Source organism: Petaurus breviceps, unplaced genomic scaffold (genome assembly GCF_028583685.1).
Source record: "Petaurus breviceps papuanus isolate PSGF00001 unplaced genomic scaffold, PetGlider_PUasm1.0 207, whole genome shotgun sequence".
NCBI classification, from domain to species: Eukaryota; Metazoa; Chordata; class Mammalia; order Diprotodontia; family Petauridae; genus Petaurus; species Petaurus breviceps.
The window spans coordinates 990,132-1,000,269 of NW_027185850.1; positions in this window are offsets into that span (position 1 = coordinate 990,132).

Consider the following 10,138-nt stretch of genomic DNA (forward strand, 5'->3'; position numbering starts at 1 on the left):
ATTCACACATACAGAAGCAAAACAGAGGAATAGGACTGTGGGGAATGATGCTAACATATTTGGGGGGATACTAAGGCAAAGTGAGCATGGCTTCATGGGGTTGCTGGGAAAAGTGGGGGTCTTGGAGGGGTCTAGCAGTCATCAGATTGAAAAGTCAAGCTTTCTGTAAGAATTCCAAGAAGCTTCAGGTCTTCTTATTTTTCTTGTAAGAGATGCGAGATCTTCAGAATTTACAAATCTTCTAGTCAAAGCAAAGCTTCCTTTCCCAGCCCTATGTCACCTCCTTCCATACCCATCCCCTCAAAGATCCCCATCTACACACATGCTCTTGATGCTAAGTGAGCTGGCCCCTATGCTGTTCTCATCCAGGCCTTCCCATCTCCCCCAGCACAGACTGTCCACTGTGCCCTGTCTTCTCCCTCTGCTTCTGGTAATCCTCTCTTTCCTCCAAGGCTCAATTCATGAGCCACTTCACATACAGGCAAACCTTGTTTTTTTGTTCTTCGCTTTGTTAAACTCTGCAATTTTTTTTTTAACAAATTGAAGCTTTTTGGCCACCCTGTATTGAAAAAGTCAATGGACAAGATTTAAAATAAACCAAAAAACAAAACAAACAAAACCACAAACCCACCACGTGCTCACATGTCTCTGTGTTAGGTTTTGGTAATTCTCACAATATTTCACACTTTTTCATTATTATTTCATCTTATGGGATCTGTATCGGTGATCTTGGATGTGCTGTTGTTGTTGTTTTGGGCTGCCACAAACTACAACCCTGTAAGATAGTGAACTTGCTTGATAAATATCGCGTGTGTTCTGACCACTCGACTGCCTGGCTGTTCCATCTCTCTCTTTTTGGGCTTCCCTACTGCCTGAGAAACAATGATATTGAAATCAGTCAATTAACAACCTTCCAATGGCCTCTAGGTGTTCAGGTGAAAGGAAGAGCCAATCCATATGGCAACATTCATTGTTGGCTTATTTTAGTAAAATTTCACAGCCACCCCACCCTTCAGTAACCACCGCCCTGATCAGTCAGCAGCCATCACCAGGGAGGCAAGACCGTCCACCAGCAAAAAGATTACAGCTCACTGAAGGCTCAGATGATCACTGACATGTTTCAGCAAAAATGTGTTTTTAAGTAACATCCATACATTGTCTTTAGACATGATGCTAGTGCCGACAATAGACTACAGTAGAGCATAAAAGTAACTTTTATATGCACTGGGAAACAAAAAAATCCCTGTATTACCTGCTTTATTGAAACGGTCTGAAACCAAAGCTCTAAGACCTGCAAGACATGCCTGCAAAAGGCCTTTCCTGGATTCTCTAACCTCCCATTGCTTCATCAAAATTGTATATTATGGCATTTACTTATTTTTCTGTGTATTCTAATCCCTCATGAAAATGCCAGTTTCCTGAGGGCAAGGACTCTCTGGATTTTGTCTTTGTGTCACTGCCACTGCTACCACAACAGCAACTGCTGCTGCTATCACTATCATTACTGCTGCTGCTGTGGCTGCTACTACCACCAGCTGGCAAGCAGGCTATCTGGAATGTCTTAGCATTTCAGGGCTTGTAAAGCATTTTGCCTAGGTTACCTCATTTATCACCACTGCCACCCTAGGAGGTAGGCACTGTCATTTCCTTGTTCTCCATGGGAGGAAGCTGGGTCTAAGACAGCAGCCTACTAAAAGCCCCTCCGCCCCCAGCTGCTAAGTGTGTGGCAGCCCCCTGTCTCCACATCTGGCCAGCCCTCTGCCCACTGCTTACCTGCTGCCTTCCCTAGTACTTGACATACAGAGTCCAGATCATGGCACTGTGAAGAGACCTCCAAGGCCATCCAGTCAAATGGCTCCATTTGAAAGACTGAGGAAGCAAAGTCTGGAAAGGTTCAGCATTTTTGCAAAGGCCACAGAGGGGGTCAGTAACAGTGCTGGAATAAAACAGGCCATCTGATTGGCAGTTCCATTTTCGGTGTATGTTACCATGCTGGCGAATGGGATGAGATTGCATCCTGCTGCCTTGCATTCACTCACCCAGTTTAGATAAGGAATGCAGCTGTAGAAATGCTGAAGAAATGCAGGCCAGGTGAATTCGCGTGAAACAGAGACCCCCTCCCCAGCAATGGTGTCATCAGTGTAAGGGAAACTAAGACCGGTTTGATATGAATCCAGTGAAATCGTGTGACTTGACTTTTGAAATAGAATCTCTTCCCTGCCCCTGACTTTTTTCAAGCCTTGCACTGGTTGTTGATTTGTAAAGAAAGTCAGGAGAATAGTCAACTTTCCTAAGGGTCTCAGGCTGGAGCTCACCATCTGGGAGGGGCCTTGCTATCCAATGGGCAGTAAAGCTATGGCCATTTTCCATGCTCGGGGTCAATTTGAGTCTGCCTATCTGTCCAGAGCCAACGGATACTGTGGGCAGCATGTGCGAATCCCAAGGTATTTTCGTTTTGTTAATCTGATCAGTGCCAGTCCATTTCTGGCTTTCCTGTCCACCTGCTGACTCCCTGGTGTTAACCTCCTGCTGCTTTGTCCATCTGTTTCAGAATTTATTTACAAAAGGCACTCTAATGCAACCTGTGCTAAGCCTGGGAATCAGCCACCTTCCCCCTTCCAGAAGGCTGGGGGATGTCGGAGCCCACAATTTCTAATTATGGCTCAGCTTGAATACAAATAGCACCCAACTGATATGAAGAAGTAGGGACTCTAAGGAATCCTGCTTCAGCTCTCATCCCTTATGTAGATAGCAAATCCATCTTCTGACATTTTGGGGGAACATTCACTCTCTATAGGGACTTTCTTGATGTCAGTGTGGGTTAGAAAAAACAGTCGTGGAAATAGAACTTGCTGCATTCTGGGCACCAGCTTTTAGGAGGGACGTAGATAGGCTGGGGAGTCTACAGAGCATGGGCACCAAGAAGATGGAAGCCCAAGATTCCCTGCCATCGCCATCTGAGTCTCAGATGAAGGAGCTGGAGATGTTCAGCTCAGAGGAGAAAACACTTAGAGGGAAAGTGAGAAGTGTCTTCAAGTATCTGAACAGCTGTTATGTGGTAGGGGGGCTAAACTGGGGGAAGAAGTTGCAAAGAAACAAAATTGTGCTTGATCTGAGGACACATTAGCTTCCTGACCATCACAGCTAACCTGAAGTGGCTTTACACCCGAAGGTGCATTCTCCTCCCTGGATGCCAGGGCTTCTTAGCCGGGGGCTGTGGAATCTTTTTTCAAGCATTGCCATAGCTACATTTCCCTTCTGATTCATTGGGGAGTTCCAGATTCCCAAGGTCTCAGATTCCACCCAGGCAGAACAACAATTCAGAATGTTAGAACTGGACAAAATGTATTTATTCCTTCATGTCACAAGGGTGATTTGTAATCTCCTTGTATCTAGAAACTGTGTCTTGTTATGAAGGAAGCAACAAGGCATAATGAATCAAACCCTGAAGTTGGAGACAGTAAGACCTGAGTTCAACTCTCCAACTGGGCATTTACTAGGTGAACAACTATGGGCAAGCCAATTCACCTCTTTAGGACTCCGTTTCCTTATCTATGTGATGGATATAACAGTATTCACTTCATAGAATTATTAAAGGATCCACTGAAAGAATTTATGTAAAAAAAACTTTGGAAATCGTTAAATACTATGTAAACATTAACCATTATTCTCAAAAACTTAGTGCTGGGGATACAAAAAGAGTCAAAAGCCAGTCCCTACCTTGAAGGAGCTCACAATCTAATGAATTATGTTTCACCTCCTGCCCACTAACTCCAGGGTCTTCCACATACCAGATACTCACTACGTGTTTGATGATTGCTTGATGAATTATGAAATCCATGAAGGCTTTCTGGGGAGGGGGAGATGTGGATGGAGACTGGTCACCACTTGTGCAGAAAGGCACTTGGAGAGCTCCAGAAACTACTCCTTTTTCATAAAGTCCAGGATGGGGTCTGTGTGAATCTCTGGATCTTCGGTAAGGTCAGAGGGTGTCAAGCACCCAGGGACAATTAATGTTGCCACCTCATTAGAACCTCTCTCACAGGGTGTAAGTTTTTGAGGTAGGTTATAAATGCAAGTCCTCCAACTCCAAATCCAATGCTACTTTCTGTACATTTTTCTGTCTCTCTATTACAGATTACAGGCTCATAGGGTCCTAGATTTTAAGTTGGAAAAGGCCTAAAAGGCTATATTTTACACATGAGAAAAAGGATCCAGGGAAGAGAAGGAATTTACCCCAAATCACAGAGACACTAAATGTCCTTGGCAGGATTTGAACCCAGCTCCCCTGACTAGATTCCATTAGTCTTTCTATTGTACCATAAATTGTGAGGTCATTTCTTTTTTGTCTATAACCAGGTCATTCCTAGATTTCTCCCCTCCGCCACCCAAGACCTTGACTTCCACATAATCAGTGGAGGCATATCTCATAGATACTGCAGGAGTTAGTGCTTCACCTGTGTTTGCAGGGTAGCAATGGACTAGAAATCTTTAGAATGCTATCTGAGACTCTTGCATTGGTCAAGACGGTTGGAAAAGGGAGAGAAGGACACATCTACCATCTTCTTTAGAATTGCCTGCCCTACCCCTAACTGGCTGTTACTCCAGACCAGCCCACGAAGCCTGGAGGACCACTGGGCCCTATCATTGGCCTGGAGTTGAGAATAACTCACCTGGTCAGTAACGGTGGCTAAAAGTGAAGGAGGGGTGCCTTTTTGTCCTTTGTTAAGTGTCCTATTTGTGGCCACTGATTATCACAGACTCATCACTTGACGTCCTGTCTATGTTTTCCAATTTTCCAATGTATAACATTAAAAAAAAATTCACAAGAGAAGATTGCATTATCAAATGAAGTCCCCTGGAATGTAGCACAAGTGAATTTCAACACATAGCCTGAATCTGAGGGCCATCTGTCTAGTATTTGCCAGTCTGTCCAGATTCCAAAATCATTCTCCAGGATAAGAAGAAATCTTGAGAAAGTCTGGTGCATCATGGAAATGTCCAATGTGGCCAAGTTGTCAGTTACCTTCTTGGAGTCTCTGGGCTCTCAGGGTAAATTGTATGAGGGAGGAGGGCCTAGCAGCTGCCTGGATTCCCATTTCATTATGGCTTCTCCCACTGAGTTTGTGAGCTGTCTCTGGTCCTAAGGCTGAGACAGATTTTTTCCAGAAAGGATGAAGCCAAGACTTACTCCAGAAGGGACAAAGAGGGTGCCTTGAGGTGGAGGCCTTGAGACAAGTGCTCCACGCCCAACCCTTTTTTCTAGTTTTTCCTTCTTATCCCCACCTCTTCATGAATCACTTAGAAGATGGCCGTGGTATATGGATCCAAAAAGTTTCCAAAATAGTGGGCTAATTTAGTTATCTGCCTGCTCCTTAGTGCAAGAAGAAAGAAAGAAAACCAAACCAAACAAAAAAACCCAAACAATCTATCAGGATCAGATGAGGATTCCAATTACGCCTTCTTCCCTGGTACCTTGAATGACACCCCTGCCAACTCCCTGGGCTCCAGTTTCCTCAAAGTCCCAGCTGAAGTCCCACCTTCTACAGGAAACCTTCCCTAAGCCCTCTACCTTCCCTCCTGCTTATCCTGTGGATAGTTCACATTGTCAATATCTGTTTGCCTGTCATCTCCACCATGGGATGATAAGTTCCAGAGGGAAGGTCCTATCTTTGGCCTCTTTTTGTATCCCTGGCTCTCAGCACAGTGCCTGGCCCACAGAAGGTGCTTGCTAAATGTTTCTGGAATACCTGGTAGGTAAACCTGTTTTATTTCATTGGATCCAGGCCTCCACTTCATTTCTCAGCCACTAACCCCCAAACATCTCCCTTTCATACGCTGTCTTTGTCCATTAGAATGTCAGATTCGGAAGGACAGGAAATACCTTGTTTGCTTGGAACTGCATAATGTCTGGCACACAGTAAACAGAGTCAGTTCTCAACTTTTGCAGGGGTAACATTCCTAGAATATGGTGCAAAAGTCAAAGAAAAATCTGAAGGTTGATTCACTGAATCTTTGAGAAACAGGACTTGGGTTGCCAGGAGCAGCAGACATCAGAGCCTTCCCTTCTTCATGTGGACAGAAAGAATGCTCTGGTGATGGTGGCTGCAGACATCAAGCACACAATGATCCAACGCTGACTTTCTCAGTAGGCCACATCCCTGACCTTGCCCACAGGGCTCAGAGCCTAGAGGATTCAGCTTCTCCTTAGGAGGCACTGCAACCCAAACCTGGAACGTTAGAAGCAAATACTGCAAGTAGGCAATGGATGCGCTGGGGAGCTCCTTGCTTTACCCTGGTAGGTGAGAGTGAACAAGGTCAATGGGGCACCTGGAAGACATCAAGAATGCCCCAAGTCTGCACACGCTGGGGCTCTCATGTTTTCTCTGCCATGAATGTTCATAATCCCCAATGCAAAAGTGAAAATGCGTTTACTAATAAATATGCGAATGTTGAAGATTGACTATGCTTAATATTTCATCAAGCTCTCCATCTATGTGTCTTCTCTCTCTCTCTCTCTCTCTCTCTCTCTCTCTCTCCCTCCCCCTCTCTTTGTCCTTCTTTGTCTCTCAGTCTCTGCCTATCTCTGTCTCTCTCTAATTCCAGCCTCCTGCCCTTTCTTCCTTTTACTTCCAGGAGAATGACTTATCGAGCAGTCCGTGAGCATTTCCCTTCTGGGTTTCCTTAACATTTCCCAGATTCAGAAACCTCCCAAAGAGGGGAGAGGTGGGGATTTAGGTGAGAATGAGGGATGGTCATGAAGTAGCAATGCCAAGCATGTTGGCTCTCATAGATACACAAGCTGAATGTGTTTGGTCAACTATCTGGGATTTTGCATATGGTTTTTAAGCCTTGGAAAAGATGAAATTATGTATAGTCTAAGGTTGCTTATAGCAATGGAGAGGATTCTGAGATTCCAGACTCTCAGGGACAAGAGAACAGACATGCCAACAGAATAGTTTCATGTATCATACATGCAATATATATATATATATATATATATATATATATATATATACACTCCACACACAATCACACTATATCATACATATAAATGTGCATGGATTTTTGTATTGTGTTAACCATGTGATATGTGACCCTTGCAAAGTGTATCTTCTCAGTATTCTGGGTCACCCTCTAACACTTTGAGTTAAAAAACAACTATCGATCTGCTTTGGGAGAGGGAAGTTCTTAGGCTGCAGTTAGATTGAGTTAAAAAACCACAAACTTACATACATACACACACACACAAAACACATAAGTGAAGAAAGTAAATGGCATTGGGTGAGAACTAACACCCAAGATATTGAACCAAGTGTCATACTATTTTTTTTTATCTGATCAGACCCATCTAGAATATTGGACCATTTCTAAATGTGTTTTAGCAAGATTCACTACATGGGAATTGTTTAGAGGTGATTTTTATTCATGAAAAGCTTAGACAGTGGTGTGCTGATTAATGGTTTTAAACTAAGCTTTCCAGAGGAGGGGGATGTATGCAACCGATTTTTAACCTTAATCTGCATTACTAAACTTTCTCCCACCCAGAGGATCAATAACATAATCAAGGCCCAATTTGTAGCCATTGCAGATTTCTGAAGCATATAAGCTTATCCTTCAAAATTTAACAACCAGATCTCAAGAGCCAGTCAAAACTGGCCCCAGCCTACTTCTGCACTTAGATTACATGGCTGCTAAAGTCCCCCAGTCCTCAAAAATCTATGTTTATGAAAAAAAATATGACAGTGATTTTTAGAAAATATGCTATAACTGAGAAATGACTTCTGCATATTCAACCAAATCTTGAACTTCAATCCTATTCCTTTTATCCTTACATGTCTCTCTGAAGCAAGTCAGCAGACTCCCATAGGCTTCAGTACAACAAACTGATGAATAACTTTTTCTTCTGGGAGGTAGAAACAAAGGTCTTATTTAGTTATACCAGGAAGGATGTGGTAGGGCAGAAAGCATTGGATTTGACCTAAGAATATTGGGCTCTGTGCACCAGCAGAGCTAGTCAGTGCCTCCTGGGCAAGTCACTGTATGGCAAGACCCCAAAGATCTGAAGAAGGTTTTCAAAGCACTCTCCAGATTTCATTGCATTTTATCCCCATGCTAAGCCTGTGAGGGGTACTAATATTAGCCACATTTTCTAGAGGAACAAATGGAGACTCAGATAGTTGAAGTGAACTGACCAGTAATTTACCTAAGAAATGCCTGAAGTAGGATCCACACTTTGATTTGTTTCACTCCAAGGCTGCCATCTTGCCCAACATGGCAACTTCTGTTATGTAGGTCTCAGGCTCCTCACCCATAGAATGAAGACATTGGGCTAGATAACCTCCAGTATTGCTTCCAACTTAGAAATTTGCATCACAAAATAAGGAAGGTTGTAAAGTAACTGGAGAGAGATGAAATAGAACCATGTGGCTGGAAGGATTTTCACTATAATAAGAATAATTAACAGCATTTTATTGGAGGGGGTGGAGCCAAGATGGTGGTGGAGAAGCAGGAAAACTTTGTATGCCCCCTCCATAACCACCTCAAATACCTATAAAATGACTCTAAACAAACTTTAAGGCTACAGAACCCACAAAGTGACAGAGAGAAACAAATCTCCTGCTGAAGACAACCTGGCAGACCAGCAGGAAGGGTCCATCGCAGCATGCTGGGAGCCGAGCCCAGCTCCATGTGAGTGCCTGGTTTTAGTCCCAGGGTGACCCAACTAGCTGGACTGGAGGGACTTCTGGAGACCGGATCAGCAGCAGCTGTGGTGGTTTCCAGAATTATCGATATATAAATGCCAAAGACAAAGTGGGAGGTCAGTGGACTTTGGGAATAGGGGGTCCAAGAGTGAGGTCAAGCCTCTGCCCCTAGTGGGAGAAGAGGCTGAGGTGCAGTGGCTGCCGCCAGGTGGCGGCTTCAGAGTTCCTGGCCTGCGGATCAGAGCGGGACCAAGAGGCAATTCAGAGGTTAATCACTGTTGCTTTAACCTCCTTGGATCTGGATTGCTCTCTTTAGTGGAGGTGCTGCGGTGTGTGACCAGTGTTCCAGAGTCCATGTAGGCTTCTGAGAGGGCACCCAACTAATACCTCTGGCAGCTGTGCCAGTAATTTGGGACAAAGCTGTCCTCTCTGGAATGAGAGTTTTACTGTGGCAAAAGCTCAAAAGTCAAATAATTGAGGGGCAACATGAACAAGCAAATGAAGCAAAGCAAGCACAGCAATCTGACCATGGATTCCTTTTTTGGGGGACAAAAAGGATCAAAGCAGAGAACAAGAGGAAGATAATGAAGTCAGAAATCCTGCACCAAAAGCTTCCAAGAAAAATATGAATTGGTTACAGGCCATAAACGAGTTTAAGAAGAATTTTGAAAACCAAATGAGAGAAGTGGAGGAAAAATTGGGAAGAGAAATGAGAATGATGCAAGAAAACTATGAAATGAGTCAACAACCTGATTAGAGAAAATAACACCTTAAAAATAGACTAACTCAAATGGTAAAAGAGGGTCAAAAAGGCAATGAGAAGAAGAATGCCTCAAAAAGCCAAATTTGCCAGATGGAAAAAGAATCTCAAAAGCTCAATGAAGAGAAGGATTCCTTCAGAATTAGATTGCAGCAAATGGAAGCTAGTGACTTAATGAGAAATCAAGATCCTTTTAAACAGATCCAAAGAAATGAAAAAAAAATAGAAGGCAATGTGAAATATCTCATTGTAAAAACTACTGACCTGGAAAATAGATCCAGGAGAGATAATTTAAAAATTCTTGGACTACCTGAAAGCCATGATCAGAAAAAGAACCTAGAAATCATCCTTCAAGAAATTCTTAAGGAAAATTTTCCTGATGTTTTAGAACCAGAGAACAATATAGAGGTTGAAAGAATACACCCATCATATCCTTAAAAAAGATACCAAAAAGAAAATTGCTAGGAATATTATAGCCAGGATTTGGAATTCCCAGATATAGGAGAAAATATTACAAGGAGTGAAGAAGAAACAAGTTGAATATTGTGGAAAAATAATCAGTATAACACAGGATTTGGCAGACTTCTGCACTGAAGGATTGAAGGGCTTCGAATATGATATTCATGAGGTCAAAGGAGTTGGGATTAAAACCAAGAATCATCTACCCAGCAAA